Source organism: Talpa europaea (genome assembly GCF_964194135.1).
Source record: "Talpa europaea genome assembly, chromosome: 1".
Taxonomy (NCBI): domain Eukaryota; kingdom Metazoa; phylum Chordata; class Mammalia; order Eulipotyphla; family Talpidae; genus Talpa; species Talpa europaea.
The window spans coordinates 128,927,963-128,949,207 of record NC_140073.1 but is presented as its reverse complement, the minus strand read 5'-3'; positions in this window follow the sequence as shown (position 1 = coordinate 128,949,207).

Sequence of the window (21,245 nt, the reverse complement as noted above, 5' to 3'; positions counted from 1 at the left end):
GAAAGTGTTGAGCTAGGAGGCAATGAGGTGCCACGCTCTCCTTAAAGACATGCCAGGTCTTTGATCATGACCCTTTCACTTAGGCATGGGTAAGAGAAACATGCCCCATGCTCCTGCTCTTAGAGAAATTATACTATAAACCTTGGTGCAAACAGTATACTCTCCACAGACCAATGACTTTCAGTCCCCAGTGGAACAGAGGTGATTGGTGATGCAGAGACTCTTCTGACCAGTTTCTTCTGAAAAATGCCTATGGGGCATATTGCCTACTGGAAGCTCCTTAAACTTAATTCTACTTGGCACAAGGGATTAAGACGCAGCATTATGAAGCTACACGTGGCCACCAAGGCACGAATTCGGCGCCCCCTCACCCCCCTGCTCCGGCAGCAGACCTCTCCTGTCTCGCCACTGCTCCCCTCACCACTGTATTTCAGTAGATTTGCCTGTTCTGTTCCCCACTCTGTCTCTGTTCAATCCTCTCACCCTCCCATACCTGTAGCCTACATCCCAGCTTTTGTATACATAAAAAAAATAAATCTTAAAAAAAAAAATGTGACAAATGATGCTGTGCCAGTTGCATGCACCACACTATGAAGCAATCTGCAGACTCTGCAGCATGAGTTTGATCCACAGCTGGACAGGGAGCAACCCACATGGCGCAGCAGACCTCTCCTGTTTCGGCCGCTGCTCCCCTCAGCAGTGTATTTCAGTCAGTCTGCCTGTTCTGTTCCCCACTCTGTCTCTGACGGATCCTCTCACCCCCCCCATCTCTGGCCTGTACCCCAGCTCTTGTATGCATACATAAATAAATCTTTAAAAAAATAAGATGAAGACAAAAAAAAAAAAAACCTAAAGCAATATTAACACTTTCTTTGTTTTATATTTATTTGTTGAAATTTTTTAGATATGTATTTTTTTCCTTTTCAAAAGCAAGATACACATATTGCCCAGGATAATTAACATGGATACAGGCACAGGCAGATAAAGTAAGTTTACTGTATATAATGATTTATAATCTTCTTCCATGTCTGGAGAAAATTAGTAGTATGTACATACTGGTCATGGTGCCTACATGAATTAGGTGGCAGAGAGGCAATCTGTATTCATCATGAGAATGGAGACTATCCTGCTACGCAAGTAAAACATGTACTCTAGAAACCAATTTCTGGATAGCAAACCCTTCAAACTTCCTATGTTGGATAGGGAAGAAGTTAGTAAACTTTATCCCCTGTAATAAACTAACCAGCACTCAGATTATTGGATTAGGAACCAAGTTACTTCAGATTTATGCGACTTTTACTTTGAAAAAGACAGGGCTATATACAATAGAAATCAAAATATCAAAACAGCAGTAGGAAAACATAACAGAAAGAAAAAAACTTGTTTAAAATGGGACAAGAATTTATCATTGCTAAATTTGTTTCATTATCCTAAAGACCTATTGACAAAGCTATTTATTTATTTATGCATGCAAGAACTGTTTCTAGACCAGAGGTGTGGGGGCTGAGAGGATTCACCATAGTAAGGAACAGAACTGCCAGATCTACTGATACACACTGCTGAGGGGAACAGCGGGCGAGACAGGAGAGGTTGGCTGTGCCATGTAGGTCAGCTCCCTGGCCGGGGATTGAACTTGTGCTGCAGTGGCTTGATAGCACTGGACTTCAATCTATGTGCCACCAGGGAAGCCCTGACGTAGCAATTTAGATTCCGCTGTTTTGATGTGATTTTAAAGCTTCTGTGTTAAAAAGGTGCCTTAAAAATATAACACCATAGTTTAGTACCAACTGCTATAAACAGCAAACATCCTTGGCCTGCACTCCATATATACTCCCACCTGTTCCCACCATTACTAAAGACATTCTTTTTGGCTTTGTTTTGTTTTTCTTATTCACTTACTTGATGTGTCCATATTTATAAACATACTTTCCTTTTATAATTACATAAAGCAATAAAGACATTAAACATTCATACATACTGTGGTAGTATGCAAGCCATCTTTAAGAGCTAGTTACCTGTTCCTCAAATCATAATTAAGAGGCTTAGTAATGCTATATCTAGCAATGTAATGCATACCTATTGTTTAGTACCAATAAAACTTTTGAAATGGAAGTGAGCTTTTTCCACATGGCTAAGATTGACAGGAAAAATCTTCTATGATTGTTCATTTTGCAATGATTTCTCTCCTCCTTAATCTAATTCCTTCCCCCAACATACATAGACACACACAGTATTTAATTTATACCCAATTAAAAAGAATAACATATTCAGGAAACCTATAATATCCCTTAGATGAAATCCAGTCTTTTTATAAGTCCATTAATAAACAGACAATTATGTCAATTAAAAGATCAGTATGACCATTGTATTGTAAAGTGAATAACCACATATTTGGGGTAGAAACTATCTAATGAACAAGTATATACACTGATACTCTGAAAATTTGTCAAGTCTTTCCTTTCTTTGGGATGCCGGATGGCACTTTTTGAGTAATTGAGTAATAAGCATAAAACATTTAGGTAGATATAATTTATCTTCTAAACGTTGTCTAATCCCCACCTAAATGCAAAGTGTATGTGAATAGAGTCAGTTTTAAAAGTAGTAAGGATATATTTATATTTTAAAGATATACATCCACAGATTTTAAAAAAAAGAAGAATTTCTAAAGTTTTGCATTTTTGTTAACATAAAGCCATTTCCTACCTAGGACCCATCTGGCTTCATCTCTCTGTCTCATTCCCATCACCCCTCCTCCATGGCTGTGCTCCAGCAGTTGTCCTGTTATACACACTGCTCTGTCTGCCTGGGCCACACCCCTTATGCACACTGCCCTCTCCGCCTTGGACACACCCCTTATGCATACTGCCCTCTCTGCCTTGGCCACACCCCTTATGCACACTGCCCTCTGCCTTGGCCACGCCCTTTATGCACACTGCCCTCTCTGTCTTGGCCACACCCCTTATGCACACTGCCCTCTGCCTTGGCCATGCCCTTTATGCACACTGCCCTCTCTGTCTTGGCCACACCCCTTATGCACACTGCCCTCTCTGCCTTGGTCATGCACCTTATGGATCCTGGCTATGCCCTTGAACTCATTCTTGTCAGATTTGCTTAAAAACTCTCCAGATTTCAGTCTTGTCATATTTTAGAGTTTACTCCCCTTCCTAGTCAGTTCTTCCATTATGTATTCCCATAGCTCACTATTGCTGTCCTTTGAAGCACTTTATCACTGCTGTAATTTTTCATTCATTTGTGTGACCGTTGGCTAATATCTGCCTCTCCCACAAAACTCTAATAACCGTGAAGGCAAGGACCATGCCTTCTTGCTCATTATTGCATCCCCAGGGCCTAACATAGTGCCTGGCACATGGTAACCATTAAAAACTACATTAACTAAATGAATGAATTAATTTAAATAATAATTGCTGTTATTCTAGATTTTAGGACTCAGCCTACACTAAAATTAATGGTGTATTTGCACATTTCCACCCACCAAAGTTCTGTCTTCCTTCTCTTTTTTTTCTCTGACATCTGAGAATGTTTCATGAGATCAGTGTACTAGGATTATCTTTCCTTTCCCCATTTATTTTTTAATGGAGTCACAAAATTTAACTCACTCTCCAATTTGGATTTTAGAAAAAGGAGAGTACTTTTAATTCCATCTAAATTTAATCTAGTTCTTCTCTGCCAATTACCACCACCCCCATCCTAAACTCCCACACATTTGTTAGCAGAAAAAAGTCAAGTATGGTTTAAAGTCTAGTCGGATCCAATAATTTCAATAGTCCATTTAGAGAGTAGTCTCTCATACAAATAGGTGAAATCTTTCAGGCAGTCCTTTTTTGTTTCCCTCCCAAAGGTGGAGTCTCTATGTAGTTTACATGACATCAGGACAAAAGAATTGAAAATCCCGGTCTTTATTCATGACAACTTACATCTCCATCAGTCAGCAGAGCAAAGCCCTTTGTTTACTAATATTTGACTTGCTGGCATTGTACCTGGACTCTGATACATAGTGTAACTGAGCATTTAGTCTATCATGGCTGTGTCAGAGACCAGGATTGTTCTCTGGCTAGTAAGAAATATGGCTCATCCTTTATGTGTATCTAAAGGTATACAAAGTTAATTTACTGTCTGCCAACATAGTTATCAAATCTATCTTATTGTCTTGTGTCAACTCTAACAGAAACATCCTTATTTAATGAGGGTTTAATATCCAAAATATATAAAGTAAACATACAGCTTAATAGCAAAACCCAAACCATTTCAATTAAAAATTAGGCAACAGAACTGAATAGATATTTTTCAAAGAGGACACAATAATGGCTAACATGTACTTGAAAAGCTGTTGATCATCACTAATTATCAGGGAAAAGCAGATCAAAGATATGATGAAATAGAACCTCTCACCTGCTAGGATGTCTATTATGTGAAAAAAAAAAATGATAACAAGTGTTGGTGAGGATGTGGAGAAAAGGGAACACTTTTGTATTGTTGGTAAGAACTTAAATTTGTCTAGCTGTTCTTGGAAACAGTATGAAGGATCCTTAAAAAGATGAAAAGAGAATAACCATAAACACCACCCATCTCATTTCTGGTTATTTACCCAAAGAAAATGAAAACAGGGTGTTGACAAGATATCTGCTTTTCCATGTTCATTGTAGCATTATTGTGATTTATAATAGCCAAGTTATGAAGAAACCAAAATGGATGAATGGATAAAGATGGATGCGATACACACACACACACACACACACACACACAAATAATATGTATATTTAAAGTTGCTAAGAGAGTAGATCTTAAATATCCTCACCACAGAAAAGAAATGGCAACTACAATGGCAATACTATGATTATTACAATGGCAATAATCATTTTGTAATATCTGTTTATCAAATCATCACCTTATATATCTTAAACTTATACAATGTTTTATGTCAAAGATGTCTCAAGAAAACTGAGAAAAAATGAAGTATAGTATAATTTTTAAACTTAAGGTACATTTTTCTCTGGCTCCGTAAACTGGTCCATATTCTTAATAGTCATTTGTACACCCCAAGTAAAGCTTTGCAACATGCCTACTTATGCACATCTTAATGCATAAATGGGAAAAGGCTTTCAGCTCTTTCCTAGTTCTGGGACACATATGTTGTTAAGTTTAGGGTTTTATTTGGGGAGGAACCAAACCAGGGTTGGTTTGAAAGAGACATATTTTGTAAGTCTCCCAATCTGAGAAAAAAATAGTAAAGGTAAGCACTTTGAAAATCCACTGAGGGAAATTATGAAGTCATGTTACCCCAAATTTTAATTTTACAATAAAGCTAAAACTCAGAAAGACTGCACAATTCACCCAATTTCACTCAGTAAGTAAGTGTCAAGCACTACAAACAAACCCTTGTCTTTCTATTACCAGTCCCTTGAGTCTTTCCTCTATACCACACTCATCACAGGATAGGGTGTATTGGAGAAATCACCAAGACTCTGGCTTCTGCCTTCACTTTGAATGACTGGTTATTCTTGCCAGGGAAGGTCGGGCAGAGCGTATATACAGACTCCTGATTTCCTGCACGCATCTCCCAGAGGAAAGGAAAAGGGAAGTGGCAATTGAACTCTAAGAATCAACTCCTAGAGACTAAAGAGATGAGAACATAGGAAAGCAGAGAAAAGTGAGGAAAGAAAGATGGATGTGAGGGAGAGCCGGAGGAAGAGGGAGATGGGAGGAGGGAAGAGAAAGAGGAAAATACTGGGGGAAGGGAGGCTGGTAAGAATGTCAGCATTGGAAATGGAGGTAAGAGAGGCAACCACTGCATCATTCAAATTGCAGAAGACTTCCACATATCCAGAGAATTGTCAGAAAGCCTGAAGGAGCACACATCTATACATTTCATTTTGTTAATCAGTTTGCATAGCATTCAGGATTAATGGAAGGAATGTAGTTTATAAATGTCACTTGTAACTATAATGTTCACCCTGTGCCATAATTTAATTCAATGAAGCTAAAGGCTAGTAAATTTAGAACCAATAAAAGGAAATACTTCCTTCCATTGTACACTTCACCCCTCAGAGACCATTGCCAGGAGGTCATTGACACGGTGCCAGCTTTGAGAAGGAATTTGACAGGCCACAATTAGATATATATCTGGGCAGTCAAAAGGAAGGTGATTTAAGAGCTACAAAATCCTATGCTTTAGTATATTATGGAAACCTGTGCAAGGGTCAGGGAGGTACTTCACCCTCTTTACTCTGCACAGCTTAAGGTGGATTAATCACAACTGCTTTTCAGAGTGAAGGACACCATGTGGATGCCAAATTTCCCACTGAAACCAGAAACTCTGCTTCCAGCAGGGACAAAAGTTGGAAAAGGGCCAAGAGATCCTGCAGAAATCTCCTCCTCTAGCTTTCTGAGAAGTTTCTCAAATTTCTCTGAAGTGCAGCTGAGGAGGACCTTTGGATCAATTAACCGCTCTCCCTCTACTCACCGTAGAGCTCTTCCCACTGAAGAAATCTATCTCAGGAACAATCCCCACTGATTTCTGCCTCAGTTCAAACTCTCTATCAGTAACTTCTTTGGAAAGAAAGGGACGGGGCAGAAAACCCTAAATACCGTCCCTTTCCATTTTAACTCAGAGCAAGAACTTATGAGGAAGTTGTGCTGATATGCTAGTATCCCTGCAGTCCAGAGGATGGGCGGGGCTGGGGTAGGGTGGGGGAGTGCTTACCCCTAGGCACAATTTAGAAGTGTAAGGGAGTATATCTGTCTTCCAGAGTGGGACTCTCCTGGGTATTTACATGTGAAAATACATCACTTATTTATGTACTGTTACTTATACAAGTACCTGGGTACAGGCCAGATCCGTGGGAGGGTGAGTGGATTCACCAAAGACAGAGTGGGGAACAGAACAGGCGGACTGATGAAATACACTGCTAAGGGGAGCAGCAGGCAAGACAGGAGAGGTCTGCTGCACCATGTGGGGTTCTCCCTGGCAGGCTGGGATTGAACCCGCGCTGCAGAGACTGTGGATCGCTTCACAGTGTGGCGCTCAACCGCCTGTGCCACCAGGGAGGCCCAGTTGTTTCTTATATTACAGCTAAGGCCTTTTACTAATTTATTTAAGATGTCTTATATTTTCTCTGAATTTCACTTTATAATGGTAAGGGGGATCTTGTAAAGTATATGTTGTAAAAAGGGAGCATGAGATCAGAAGATGTTTGAGAACCACAGATAACTAAAGCATGCGTTGCAACAATTGCATGTACTTGCATGAAATTTTCCACCTGAGTGTTCAGTTTCCTGCTCTGTATCTCACTATTGATTTCTTCAAATTTATTGGTCACTCACTTAATGATTCTCTTCAGTTAAATACTGATTTTATTGCCTTTGGTTACCTGTTGTTATGGTCTTTATCTTCTAAGTTCTGGACTTCCCATTAGTTGGAAGATCCTATTTCTTTGTCTTTGTCCTGAAAGGCAAAAAGCCTGTTTTGAGGCTACTGGTGGATCTTTTGACAGCAAACTCTAGCTGTGTGGGTTTTCTTAGGTAAGAGCAGAAATAATTCATATAGGGGTTAGAAATCAGAGTTGGAAAACATTTAATTCGCAAAGAATGAATTACTGTCTCTAAACCTTAGTTTTTTTCTTTTTAAAATGTAAGTAATATTATCATCTTCACGAGGATGTTTTAAGGATTAAAAGAGACACCTCATGTAAAAGATTTATTTAGCATGATATAAACTATAGACATGTGGAACTCTTTATTCCTGGCTTTTAAATTACTTATGTGATTCTTTCCAATATCAATTATATATTAGATTTTTAATGACATCCATTTCTTACAGAATTTTGTCATTAAGAAGAGTGAAATTAACCCAAATTTAGATCTAAAGTATAACTACCAGTTATTGGAAATACACTAGTGCAATTGTTTATTATTTCTGCTTGATCCTAATTAGCAGGGTGAGAGATGCTTTTGATACAGCATGAAAGTGTTTACTTAATTTTGCTATTCAGTACTCTCAAGGGTCAAAGCTTCTGCTTGAGTGCTTGGTCAAGCCTTAAACTTTATGTGTTTTGGCACTGCTCTGTAACAGAAGCGTTCATGGCTGAAACTGCCAAGTGCACAGAGTAAATATAAATTTTTAGCAGTACAGTAAGTGTTCATAATACTGACTGTCAGTGGAAGGCTATGGAATGCTTTTATGATTCCAAGTTTTAGAAGATCAACAAGGCTTGTGAAGGGCTATGGATCCTTCAAATCAAAGCTGGTGATGCCCGCAAATAACTGTTATACATATAATAATGGCCATAACATTTAGCATCGAACAAGCCAAGGACCAAGTGGCCAGGTGCCAGGATCAAATTCAAGTTTCATGACAACTGTCTATGAACTGTATAAAGTCCCCATCAGTCTTATCTATAAAACCGGACTATGACTGGTAGAAATCTACCTTGCAGTGTTTCTAGGAGAGAATGAGATAGAACATGTGAAAATGATATCATAATTTTGTGCTAGCCTTTATCCAATTTTCAAATGTATTATTGCTAAAAATCCATAGATTTTTCAAGCAAGCCAGTTGCATGGACACAGGCTATATGATGGTGCTGAATAACCTGTTTTATATTAAAGCTCATTAACTTCACAAGGATCTTCGGAAATCATGCTGACTATCTCCTTTTAGACAGTTTAATTTTAACAAATGAAGATAAAGATAATAATAATCTTCATTTAACAAATGAAGATAATAGCATCTTCTCCTTAAGGTTGATGACCTACACTTTTCTCAGCTATCAACAAATAAATGCTGGTTAAACTAAGAATCTGTACTGGGGCCTCCCTAATGGCCTAGGGGTTAAGTCTCAGTGTTGTCATTGCTGTGGCCTGAGTTCGATCATCTCTGGCCAGGGAGCTAACCCATATATGATGCAACAGACCTCTCCTGTCTTGCTTGCTGCTCCGCTTAGCAGCGTATTTCAGTATATGGGCCTGTTCTGCTCCTCTCACCCCTGCACCTCTAGCCTATGCCCCATTTCTTGTATGCATAAATAAATAAAGATAAATCTTTTAAAAAAATAACTAAGATCTCTGCTGAGCTATGAAATGTCTTTAAGGAGATGAAGTCCCCATCATGCTTATCATGGGATGGATTCCAGTGACTTACAGAGAAGACCAAGTAGCCTTTAAGGCACTGCCTCCTGAAGCAACTTCAATCCATTTTTCTCTTTAACTTGTCTCACATGAAACCCCTATGCTGTCTATAGAATAGTGGAACAAATCTGTATCACTCTGGCACTTTTCTATAAATATTAAATCCACTTCCTGTTAAAAAAAAAATGAGTCATGTGCCACCCTCTTAGATTTTATTAAATTAATTTTCAAATGCCAATATTTTTTGAGCCTCAAAAGAGCTTAGTTTAGCTAAGAATATGCTTTGCCACAGAAAGGATTTGAGGTGAAATCAGAAAATTTTCTGCCTTAGAATACTATTCTGATGACCTATGAGTCCCAAATCTCTGGTGAATCACACATTTTCAAAATTGATGATATATACTATTTTGATTGCTCTCAACTGTTTTATGATTCTTCATATTATATCTTTAACTGTAAAAGACAAGGGCAGCATCTTTTACTTCTGTCATACCCCCTATCATACCTAACACAGAGCTGGCAGTCAGTGCAATTTTAATATACATTTTGTGACTTCTCCTAGGTAACATGAATAATTCAATAACTCCTTTGTTAGAATGATCCTTTCATTCATTCAACAGCACATGCTGTTTATCTTTTTATTTAAAAAAAGAAATGTTCCAAATCTTTAAACTGGTAGAGCCTGAAGGGCACTTTATGTCTTGTTCATTCCTGTGCTAAGTGGCTAACTTTCACCTTCTCACTTTTCACCTATTACTACCTCCAACTGGTTATTCAGTTTTGTCAACTCTGTCTACCAAGTATTGCTCCATTCCAGTTCTTCCTGTCTACTTTTAGTCCTACCTTCCCAATTCAAACCCTATGTCTTTCACCTTGGCTATTTCAAGAGCCTCAAAATTGATATTTTTCATCTACTCTTTTTCAATACAATCAATATCATAACCTATTTATGGAATACTATGGACTTGGTACTTCCTATGGACTGAGAATACAGACAAGATGCCAGCTGTCAGGAGTTTTCATTTTGATGTTCAGAGACAGATTATACAAAGAAATCAAAATAGATAATTCCAGGTTGTTTTATGTACTGAGAGGGAAATAAGATACAGTGATGTGATGCTGATTGGTAGGTATAAAGGGAGAATCCATTTTTTCAGGAGAGGCATTTTGAATTTGTGGCATCTAACTGAGCCTTGAAACATGAGGAGCCATCCTTCTAAAGCACTGGCTAGAGGGTCTTCCAGATATAAGTGGTGCACAAAACTTGAGTAAGACATCAACCTAGCATGAAGGGAGACTTGAGAAGGTCAAAGAGTCAAATGAGTTGAGATAGGAAGGGGAGCAGGCTGCAGATCTGAAAGGAGGCAATTGAAATGAGTCTGGATTTCATTGTAGGAGCAGTTTAAAAGTGTTTTAAGTAGGGGGATGTCATCATATAATTTAATTTTTAATAGCCTACTCTTGTCCTAAGAAGCTAAGATTGTATACAAGCAAAGTCTAAATCAAAAGGCGAGGTAGGATACAATGCCAGCAATCCAGGTAAGAGAATCCCAGTAACAGATGGAAAATGAAATGAAGAAAACACTATGGTGCTGGAAAATGAAATTAAGGAGACAGATTTAGGATGTGTTTTGGAGGTTGGGAGTGAGACAAAGGGAGAAATAAAGAGTGGCATCTAGGTTGAGGCTTAAACATCTAGCCGGAACTAATTTTATCATTTACTAAGATGGGCAAGAATGAAGAAGGAATACATTTCTCTTCATTCTCCACATGCAGAAAATAGTTGTCCTAAAAGTTGAGTCTTAGTGTGTTTTTGCTTACTTGATTTTGCTTACTTTACTTGCTTAATTTATCTGCTTATTTATAATTATTGAAATTATATTTCAATAATTTCCTATCTTTTCTGATATCAAATTCAAGCATTATATTCAACACATGACATCACCTGTACTCACCCTTCCAAAATCCAGTGTTCTTGCCCACCCCACCCCACGAGGCCCCCGCAGCTGCCATCATCATGAGTTACCCTCTGCTTCTCTGTGGAGACTCTGCTTTCTCTCTTCTCCAAGCCTCAGCCCTCACTATTTCTTCTGCCTAAAATGTCCTTGTCCCTCATCATCTCTACTGCAAGGTGATAAGTTATCTTTTAAAAATGTTTGCTTTATTTAATCTTTTCGTGTGTTTTGTTTATTTACCACGTATGAGTGAAGTCATGTGTTGGTCTCTTTATCTGACTCAGTTCATGAAACATGACATCCTCTGGGTCTATCCATGTTGTTGCATATGGTAGGATTTCATCTTTATTTTGTAGCTAAGTAGTATTCCATTGTGCGTCCACAGCACAGCTTCATAATCCAGTCATCTGTCAATGCACTTACAAACTCTTGGCTATTTTGAATGATGGTGTGATGACCGTGGGAGGTGCATCTATCTAAATTTGCGCTTTTTTTTTTTTTTAATATTGGGGGTTAAGTACCCAGGAAGGGAAAACTGGATCATTTGGAATTTCTATTTTTGATTTTTCTGAGGAAACTCCATACTGTTTTTCGTAATGGTGACACACAATTTATCTTCCAAATGCAATCTATATGTTACCTCCTCACCCAGCTGAGTTCGGGATGCCCCTATGTCTCCTGGTTTCCTGGGTCAGCCTCAGGGAATGGATCGGTCACATTATACTAACTGTTTATGTTTTATCTGTGAGCTTTATATCAGTAAGGAGTCTTACTCAGCTTTCTATCCCCAGAATCCAGGAAGAACATGGTTGTTATTGAAAAACCGTTTCTTAAGGAAATGGGAACTTGTGACACATTTCAAACACTGCCTTCTAAAACAGCTGTCAGTCTACCTATAGAGCGAGACTGACAGCTGACCAGAGGGCATTTAGAAACCCATAGTCTACAATCCATCACCCACTCCAGACCTCCAGGACCCTGGCTGAGATGAATCATACTAGCTTCTGAGAGAAATAAGTTCCTTGTAACTGTTCTGCAGCTACTCTTGGTTTGACTTATTTTTGTTTTTTTCGGCCCCTTAGGTGCATGGACCTACAAGTGGAAAGAAAATTTCAAAATATCCATATATATACCTGAATTTTAGCAACATCCCTGCTAGTGTTAGAAACACTGCTATGAATCAGAGTGGCCTTTAGGAAATCATACTATCAAATAAGCCAAATCATAACTCGCTGAAGGACCAAAATGACCTGCACCTGATCTCAGTGACCAAATTATTTTCTCCTTCTGGCTGACAGGGTAGAGTCTTTGTTCATTGGTCCCCTACTTGTTACACACGTTGCTTACAGTCTACCATACTCCCCTTTGACACACTTGTGTTGGTAAAGCTGTTTTTCCTTTTCATCTTTTTTTTATTTCATCCTCTAGTTAGCTTCATGGATATTCAGAAACATAAAAAATATTTTTGTACAGAAAAACTGTCATCGGGATAATTTCTTTATGGTTCCTGAGACTAGCCCCTGCACTTTGAGACAAGATGTTTTCTTAACAAGGGAGTCCGTTTTAGTGTATGAAAGTCACAAAAGTAAACATTGACCCCCTCTTATATATTATACCATGTCTGTGTGATGCATGCTGAAATATGCTGCCAGTAGATTTATATTCTAATAACTTGATTTTTAATTAGTGAGAAACCAAGGCAATACTAGTTAAATGTCTCACAAAGCATTGCAGATGACTCTAAATGCCTTATGATATAAATACCTTTAGTAAAATGAAAACACAAGTAGCTTTGCATATATTTATATGTTTTGCCCTTTAAGTTTTGAGTTTAAAGGCTGAAAGCAGAGACAGTGGTACTGGGAAGACAGCTTCTTCTGAAGATCATTGCATTCAATTAGCTCAATTCAGTTCAATGCAATTTTACGGGACACCTACTACATGCCATGGTCTGTGTGGGGCACAGTGGGAATTGCAGGGCACAAAGACAAGGAACATAAAGGTCTGCTGCCAAGTTGCTCTTGAAAGCAGTGAGTTTCCTAAGGGAAGTCTTTCCTACATATTTAAGCGGACTCAAAAGTCAGGTCAGGACAGGGGTAAGGAGTTTGTCAATTCTGGGGTCCTAAGCATTTAATTGGAAATTGCTCAGTCAAGCAGTTATTAGGAGTGACACAGCGCTATTCATTATCCTTCACCTCTGAAAAATAACTCTTCATTTCTCCTGAGAACTTAAGGTGTTTTTTTTAAAGTATTAAAATTTTTCAAGTAAAACAGTTTAAAACAATCACAACAGTTTAAAGGTTAAATTATCTGAGTTTCTTCTCTGACATTTCAGTTCTGGATGAGAATAAAACCACTGGTTCATTTTAGCCTTAGGCTAGAATAAAATTCCTCACCAAGCATTACCAAAAGTTTTCCATTAGGGAAATAGGATTAGGTGAGTTTTCTACTCAGAACTTTGTGACAAAATTGGTGTTCAAGACAGAAAGAATGAGTAGCACTTTAGTTCATGTAAACACTTCATTCATTCATCCAGCCTGACAGCCACCTAAGATTGCTCCAAACAGATTTACTGGGTAATCTCTCTGTTTCAGGCTGTCTATCTTGTGCTTTACTTTCTTATTCTCCCATTATTTCAAATGCAATTCTCATTGGGCAGTCCCATTTTGGTTAGTTCATCATCCCTTCATTTTTGGAACAGCACACTTTATTTCGTTGACTTGTTTGTTGTTCTAACACTAACATGCCGTCTGCATTCTGGGGCACTTCTTTTCTTTCCTTGAAAAAGTATAAGAATCCTCCAGACTGATTTTATCACCTCTTTGTCCCAGCTATTGCCCAGCGTAGTGACTGACTGGGTACAGCAATATCACAGAAAGTTGGAGGTTCTGAGTTGCTTTGAGCTTGATGGTCAGCAGTTCTATGAGTCAGTAGAAGAGAGGCAGATGATGCAATGAACATGGAAGAATATTCCAAGCCAGCATATCTCTCATTGTTTCCATTCCTGTGCCTGACTGGAGAGGTTCTGCTTGTCTTCTGTTTTGTCTTTGATGTGTGTATTCATTTTCTAGGGCTTCCATAATAAAGTACCATAAAACGGGTGACTTAAAACAAAGGAAATATATTCTCTTGTAGTTTTGAAGGCTAAACGCCCCAAATCAAGGTGTTAAGTCATACTCTTTCTGAGACTGGTAGAATTCTTCCTTGTGTCTTCTCATTTCTGACACTTATCAGCAATCATTAACATTCCTTGGCTTAAAGCTGTATCATTCCACTCTCTCTCTCTCTCTGTACATTGCCTTTTCCTCTGGAGCTAAAATTCCCTTTTAAAAAGATACCCATCCTAATCTAGTTTCACCTCAACTCAACTTGATTACATCTGCAAAGACCGTATTTCCAAATAAAGTTCCAGGTGGATATTAATTTTGAGGGAACACTATTTAGTTCCAGGTAGATATTAATTTTGAGGAAATACTATTTAACCCAGTATAGTACCCAACTCCCTGTCCTTTTACCCTTCAAAGTCAGGTTGTTGCTACTCAGAAATACTGAACTAGTCATTGTTCAATTCTTGTGCAGGCAATTTTAACTTATGCATATCATGTTGCAAGTCTTTCTTAAAATCTCAAATTACCCAGTTTGAATGTGTCATTAGTATCCTGCTGAGACATAGGCTGATACACCCATTCTCCCATATATCTCTTGTATTACCTCTAGATATTTCATTTTCCTTTCTAGATTTTTCCACCATCACCATCCTCTATATCCCCTTGTTCTTTTCCCTTCCCCCCAAGCCCTAGCCTCAGAGCCCTTAGGATGTTTACGAAGTCCACTCGTTTTTGAAAATGTTTTATGTCATCAAATAGTCTGCTCTATAAATGTCCAGTATCTTTCTGACTTACTTTCATGAACTTAATGGTCCCAAATTCCCATATTGTTGAAAAATGGCTGCATTTCATCTTACTGCTGTATGAATAGTGTGTATATATCACATCTTTTTGATCCAATTATCCATGTCCCTGTGTGTGACTGTAAGTAATGCTACTATAAACATTGTGAAACATGGGCATTTTTGTAGGTGGTTTCATATTCTGTGGCTATATACCCAAAGTGGGACTGTAGAGTCATACAGTATTTCTATTTTTAGTTTTTTAAAATAAATCCAGATTGCTTTCCTTAATGGTTACAGCAGTTCATAGTCCCACCAGCAGTGTAATGGAGTTCCTTTTTTTCTCCTCTTCCTCTCCAATACTTGTTGCTGGGGGTCTTTTATTTATTTTTTTTATATAATAAATTTTATTTTTATATTCCCCATACAATTGCAACCCCCTTATTTTGACCCCAATCCCTCCCCTCCCGCCCCCTACCCCCCATAGAGTGTCTCTGGTTCATAGTTTTTTGTTGATTTTGATTTTCACTTTCTTATAGTTATTCTTTTTCCTGGTCCCTTATTTAAGTTTTCTAGATTCCTGCTATGAGTGAGACCATCCGGTATTTTTCTTTTTCTTTCTGGCTTATTTCGCTGAGCATGATCCCTTCCAGCGCCATCCATGTTGCTGCAAATTGCATGTGTTTATCTTTTTTGAATGCTGAGTAATAGTCGATGGTATATATGTACCACATCTTCTTTTTTTTTTTATAAATTTTATTGTTATATTCCCCATACAATTGCAGCCCCCCCATTCTGACCCCACTCCCTCCCCTCCCGCCCCCGCCCCCCTAAAAGTGTCTCTGGTTCATAGTTTTTTGTTGATTTTGATTTTTGCTTTCTTATAGTTATTCATTTTCCTGGTCCCTTATTTAAGTTTTCTAGATTCCTGCTATGAGTGAGACCATCCGGTATTTTTCTTTTTCTTTTTGGCTTATTTCGCTGAGCATGATCCCTTCCAGCGCCATCCATGTTGCAGCAAATTGCATGTGTTTATCTTTTTTGAATGCTGAGTAATATTCCATGGTGTATATGTACCACATCTTCTTGATCCAGTCATCTATTTTTGGGCATTTGGGTTGTTTCCAAAGCTTAGCTCTTGTAAACAGTGCTGCTATAAACATAGGGGTGCAGGTGTTCTTTGGAATTGATGTTTCTGTGTCCTTTGGGTAAATACCTAGGAGTGGAATTGCTGGATCATATGGAAGCTCTATGTTTAGTAGGTCCAGAAATCTCCACACAGCTCTCCACAGTGGTTGGACCAGTTTGCACTCCCACCAACAGTGCAGAAGAGTTCCTTTTTCTCCACACCCTCGCCAGCATTTGTTGTTGCTAGTTTTTTTAATATGTGCCATTCTCACTGGTGTAAGATGGTATCTCATGGTAGTTTTGATTTGCATTTCCCTTTAAATATGGGGCATGCTCATGGGCCTGAGATGGCATCTCATGGCAGTTTTCATCTTTTTCTCTCTTATGAGAATACTCATTTCATCAGTTTTCAGCCTCTGAATATTCTTTGTGGATATTCTTTGTGGTGAATTGTCTGTTCATATCTGCTGCCCATTAATTGGGTTTTTGTATTTTTATTGTTGAATTAGGTGAGTTTTTTTTATACATGTTGGATTTTTTTAATATTTACTTATTTATACAAGCACTGGGTATAGTCAGATGCGTGGGAGGGTGAGAGAATTCACCAGAGCCAGAGCAGGGAGCAGAACAGAGAGACTGACAAAATACACTGTTGAGGGGAGCAGCGGGCGTGGCAGGAGAGGTCTCTTGTGCCATGTGGGACCCTTACCAGTGGCCAGGGATAGAACTGGTGCTGCAGAAGCTGCTGGCAGCTTCGCAGCCCAGCGCTCAACCACTGCACCACCAGAGAAGGCTCTATATGTTGGATACTAATCCCTTGTCAGTTATGTGTTTTCTCCCATTCAAAAGGGTGCCTATATAATTGTCTGGTATTTTCTTTCACCATATAGAAAATTTTTAACTTGAACTAATTCCTATTGTTTATTTTGTTTTTAACTCCCTTGCCATAGAGGTTTAGTCACCAAAATATCTTTCTTGTTGATATCATGGAATGCATTGCCAATATTTTCTTCTATGTATTTTATTTTTGCAGGTCTTATAGCTAAATCTTTAATCTATTTGGAGTGTGTTTTTTTGTGTGTGGCGTTAGCAATTAATCCAACTTCATTCTTTTTGGTGTGATCATCCAATTTCCCCAGCACTATTAAAAAGACTGTCTTTCCCCCCATTTTATGGTCAAAAATTTGCTTCATCATAGATTAAATGCTGGTACCTACATCATTTTATTTCTTGGCTTTTTATTCTGCTCCATTGATCCACGTATCTATTTTTGTGCCATTATAGGATTGTTTTCAATACTGTTGCTTTATAGTAAAGCTTGAAGTCAGGTAATGTGATACCTCCATTTCTCTCTTTTTTTCCAGGGCTGCTCTTGCAATTCAAGGTCTTTGCGTTTCCATGTAAATTTCAGTACTTTTTGTTCTGTTTCCTTGAAAACACATTGCTGGTATTTTGATGGGGATTACATTAGATTTATATATCACTGTTGGCAGGACAGTCACTTTGATGGTCTGGATTCTGACTCATCCTGATGGGTCATGTTGTTTTTTTCCTCCCCCTCCAGGTTAAATGATTTAAGTATCTGTTGCCTCACTAGTCATTCTTCTGTTGTTTTATAGTAAATGATTTTGAATTTCTTTCAAGAGCCTTGGTGTTGGTAAATTCTTTAGTTTTTGATTTTCAGTGAAAAGATGCTTCACTCTGACTTGAATGTCAAGCTTGCTGGGTACAGGATTCAGGCTGGTTGCCTTTTTCTTGAATGATGCTTGTAATGTTTTTACTGAGAAGTCCGCTGACAGCCTGATTGGTGTTCCCTTATAGTTTCCCCTGTTTTCTCTTGATGTTTCTAATATTCTGTCTTTGTTCTTCTTGACAAGCTTTATTATAATGTGTCTTGGTATATAACTGTCTGGTATTGTTATTTTTTTTTAATCTTTGGACCACAACATCTGGTTCATTTCCCAGGCTGAGATGATTTTCGGTGATTATTTATTCAAATAAAATAAATTTTCTCTGGCTTTTTCTTTCTCTTCTCCTTCTGGGACCCCCATGATATGGATGTTATTTCTCTTTAAGTTTTCCCAGGCAGCTCTTATGCTATTTTCATTTTTTTCTTTTTTCATTCCATTGTTCTAGTCATGTGTTTTCAAGTTCATTAATTCTCTCCATTGCTTCTGTTTGTCTGCTATTGAGGCCCTCAATTCTATTTTTTAAATCAACTCCATTATTTCTAAGTGTAGCTGCCTCATATTTTCCTTATCTTTATTCCATTGTATTTTATTACATCCATTATTTTTTTAGTTCCATAAGCATTGCAGAACTGTTGTCTGCAATGCCCCTTCTTTCGTGCACCTCACTTCCATTGAATTGGGGCTCATTTCAGGTTTTTTTTTTTAATTTTTGCTCTAGCATTGATGATGTATTTTCCTGTCGCCTCATTTTTAATATTTTAATAGGAATAATTTTCAGACTGTTGTCTTTGCACCTGCTGGAGCATCTGAAGACTAGTTCCAGGAAGGGGTGAAAAGGGCAACCAGAATAGTAGAACACAGAAGCCTCACATCTACAGACTCAGGAATTTGAACCCCCTGCTGGGCTGTGGGTGCCAATGTTTGTGGTGGAGACACAGACATCCCCTCCTCTAGGTCTCTAGGCTCTTAGTGTCTCTTACAGTCTGTTTCCACTTCCACACGAGGTTATTTTTAAGCATTAGATGCAACACTGGACACAGACTGTAGTTTACATGGGATCACAGACCAGGAGATTTTCCTCTTTTCTATTCCAGCACAGTTTTATCCAGGGTTATTTGCTCCTGGTATTGGCAGGTGCTTCAGCTTAAGTTTCTTGAAACATTTCTCTGTTTTGGTTTTAGTAGTGGGGCTGGGTGGGGGAGCAGGTGTTTGGCCAGCTTAGCCTGGGCTTCCAGCAGTAGCCTCATCTATAAGGAAGCCCCAGGTGCTCTGACCTGATTCAGGCTACAGCTGTTCTATATTAAGTGCCTCAGGCTCACACCAGCAGTCCTCACTCTGCCTGCACCCCTGCAGTTTGTCAAAAATGCATCCTTTGTCCTGGGAGCCTGATCGTGCTCCCCCTTATCCACTGCAGTGCTGAGGCTCAAGATCCCTGATACCGGCATGTTCCCAAGTCAGTAGCTGTAGGCATCTCTGCGAAGCAGCCTCACCTCCCTCTCATGACTTGCACTGCCTGCTACCACTCTAAATAAAGTTCACTTGAAGTTCTCCTACCCCTTTCCGCTGTGGCAGTGCTGCCAGTGTGTACTGTGGTCATGCATTTTTCCCTCCAGGGTTTTTTGTCTTTGTTTTACAGCAGTTTAGTTGGGAGTATCTGGAGAAGGCAAGCCAGGGTCTTCAATTTGTGCCCATCTTGCTGGACCTTCCCAACATGCTCTCACTTGCTTTCACGTAACACTTAAAGCGGAAATATTAAGGGCAGAGACTATTGAGCTAGGAGTGGCTTGATTTGGGCCCGATAGCCTTTGTGGGGGAAAACAAACCTGCTTGAATAAATGTTTGCTCATTGTGTTAATTGAAATAAATTTTTTAAGGTGTAGCACTGATAAAAAGAACTCCAGATTCAAACCAAAAGGATGAGAAGGAAATGGCATTCAAATACTGTGGTGGACAAAAAGCACAAAGGTTTTCATATGAAGAGAAATATTTTAATAAACATGGAAAAGCAATAAGGGGACAGGAATATTAAATAATTGGTTGACTTGCTAACTTTGAACACAAAGATGTTTTAATTTGTTTCTCCTTTCATTTGTGACATACTGACATATCCTTTAAATTCTAGAATAAATCATTTTCGTATTCTTATACTACACTTTAATTTAGGAATTGTTTGTTTGTTTATTTATTTATTTATTTATTTATTTATTTATTTATTTATTGTGGGACCCTCGCCAGTGGCCGGGGAACGAACTGGCGCTGCAGAGGCTGCAGGCAGCCTCGCAGCCCAGCACTTAACCGCTGCGCCACCAGGGGAGGCCCTAATTTAGGAATTTTATCAATTAAAAATGAAATTGAAATATGAAAAGGAAATAATAGTTCTTATTTTTATGGTATTATTTTCAAACTTGGAATCCGAGTAATGTTAAATTTGAAAATTGAACTGAAAATCTTTATGTTTACCTTCCAAAACAACTCAACTAGAACAGGATTTAATTGTTCCGTGAGTCTTTCTCTCCTAAAGATTTCAAAGAATTAGCTGATCAGACCATCATGGATCAATAAATACTTTGATAATACTTTACTAGTTTAGAAATTTCTTCTATAATAACTAATACATTTATGTTTTATATTACTTTGGCAATTTAGATTGTATTACAAATACCCATTTCATTGAGATTTAGAAATTATTAGTTCAAAGCTACATATGAAAGGTAGTTATTATTTTTAAATTTTCCTATCTGATAATATCCATCTCTACTTCATAACAACAAAGCATTAACAATTACAATGGTAATAATACTATTTGTCAGTTCATTGCACATTCAACAAGCTATCTAACTTCAGATAAAACCTTCCTAACATCCAGCCAATGTGCATTTGTATTTCTTTTTTCCCCCCATGTTGGTCTTGCCAGAGGATTGTATATTTTATGACAAAGAAGCAATTCTTGGCTTTATTTAAAGAATTTACATCTTTTTTAATTTAGTAATTTTGGGTTTTATCCTCATGTTAGGTTTATCTTTACTACCTTTTATTTCTTGAATTTAATTTTAGGCATTTTAACTCTTCCCTAGTTAGTGATCAAAGTATTTAAAATGATGACATTTTCTCTGATTATAACTAGTACGAAGTCTTATGCATTACTATGCTAGGTTGAACCCACAGGAAATTTACATTGTACTTGAACTTTCACCTAACAAAAGTGATTATTTGATATAATTCAACCTAATACATATGATTATTGTCATAATTATTTTCTATACTTTCTTGTTACAAAGATTATTTTGTACCAGAGGTTTACATTTCTTATGTTTTAATTTTTACTCATTTGTTGTTCAAATAAACAAATTTTTGATATTTTTCTACTACAACATAACCTAATATTCTTTCTGCACTCAAAAAAAAAGTTTTCCTTGATTTTCTAGATGACATTTCATT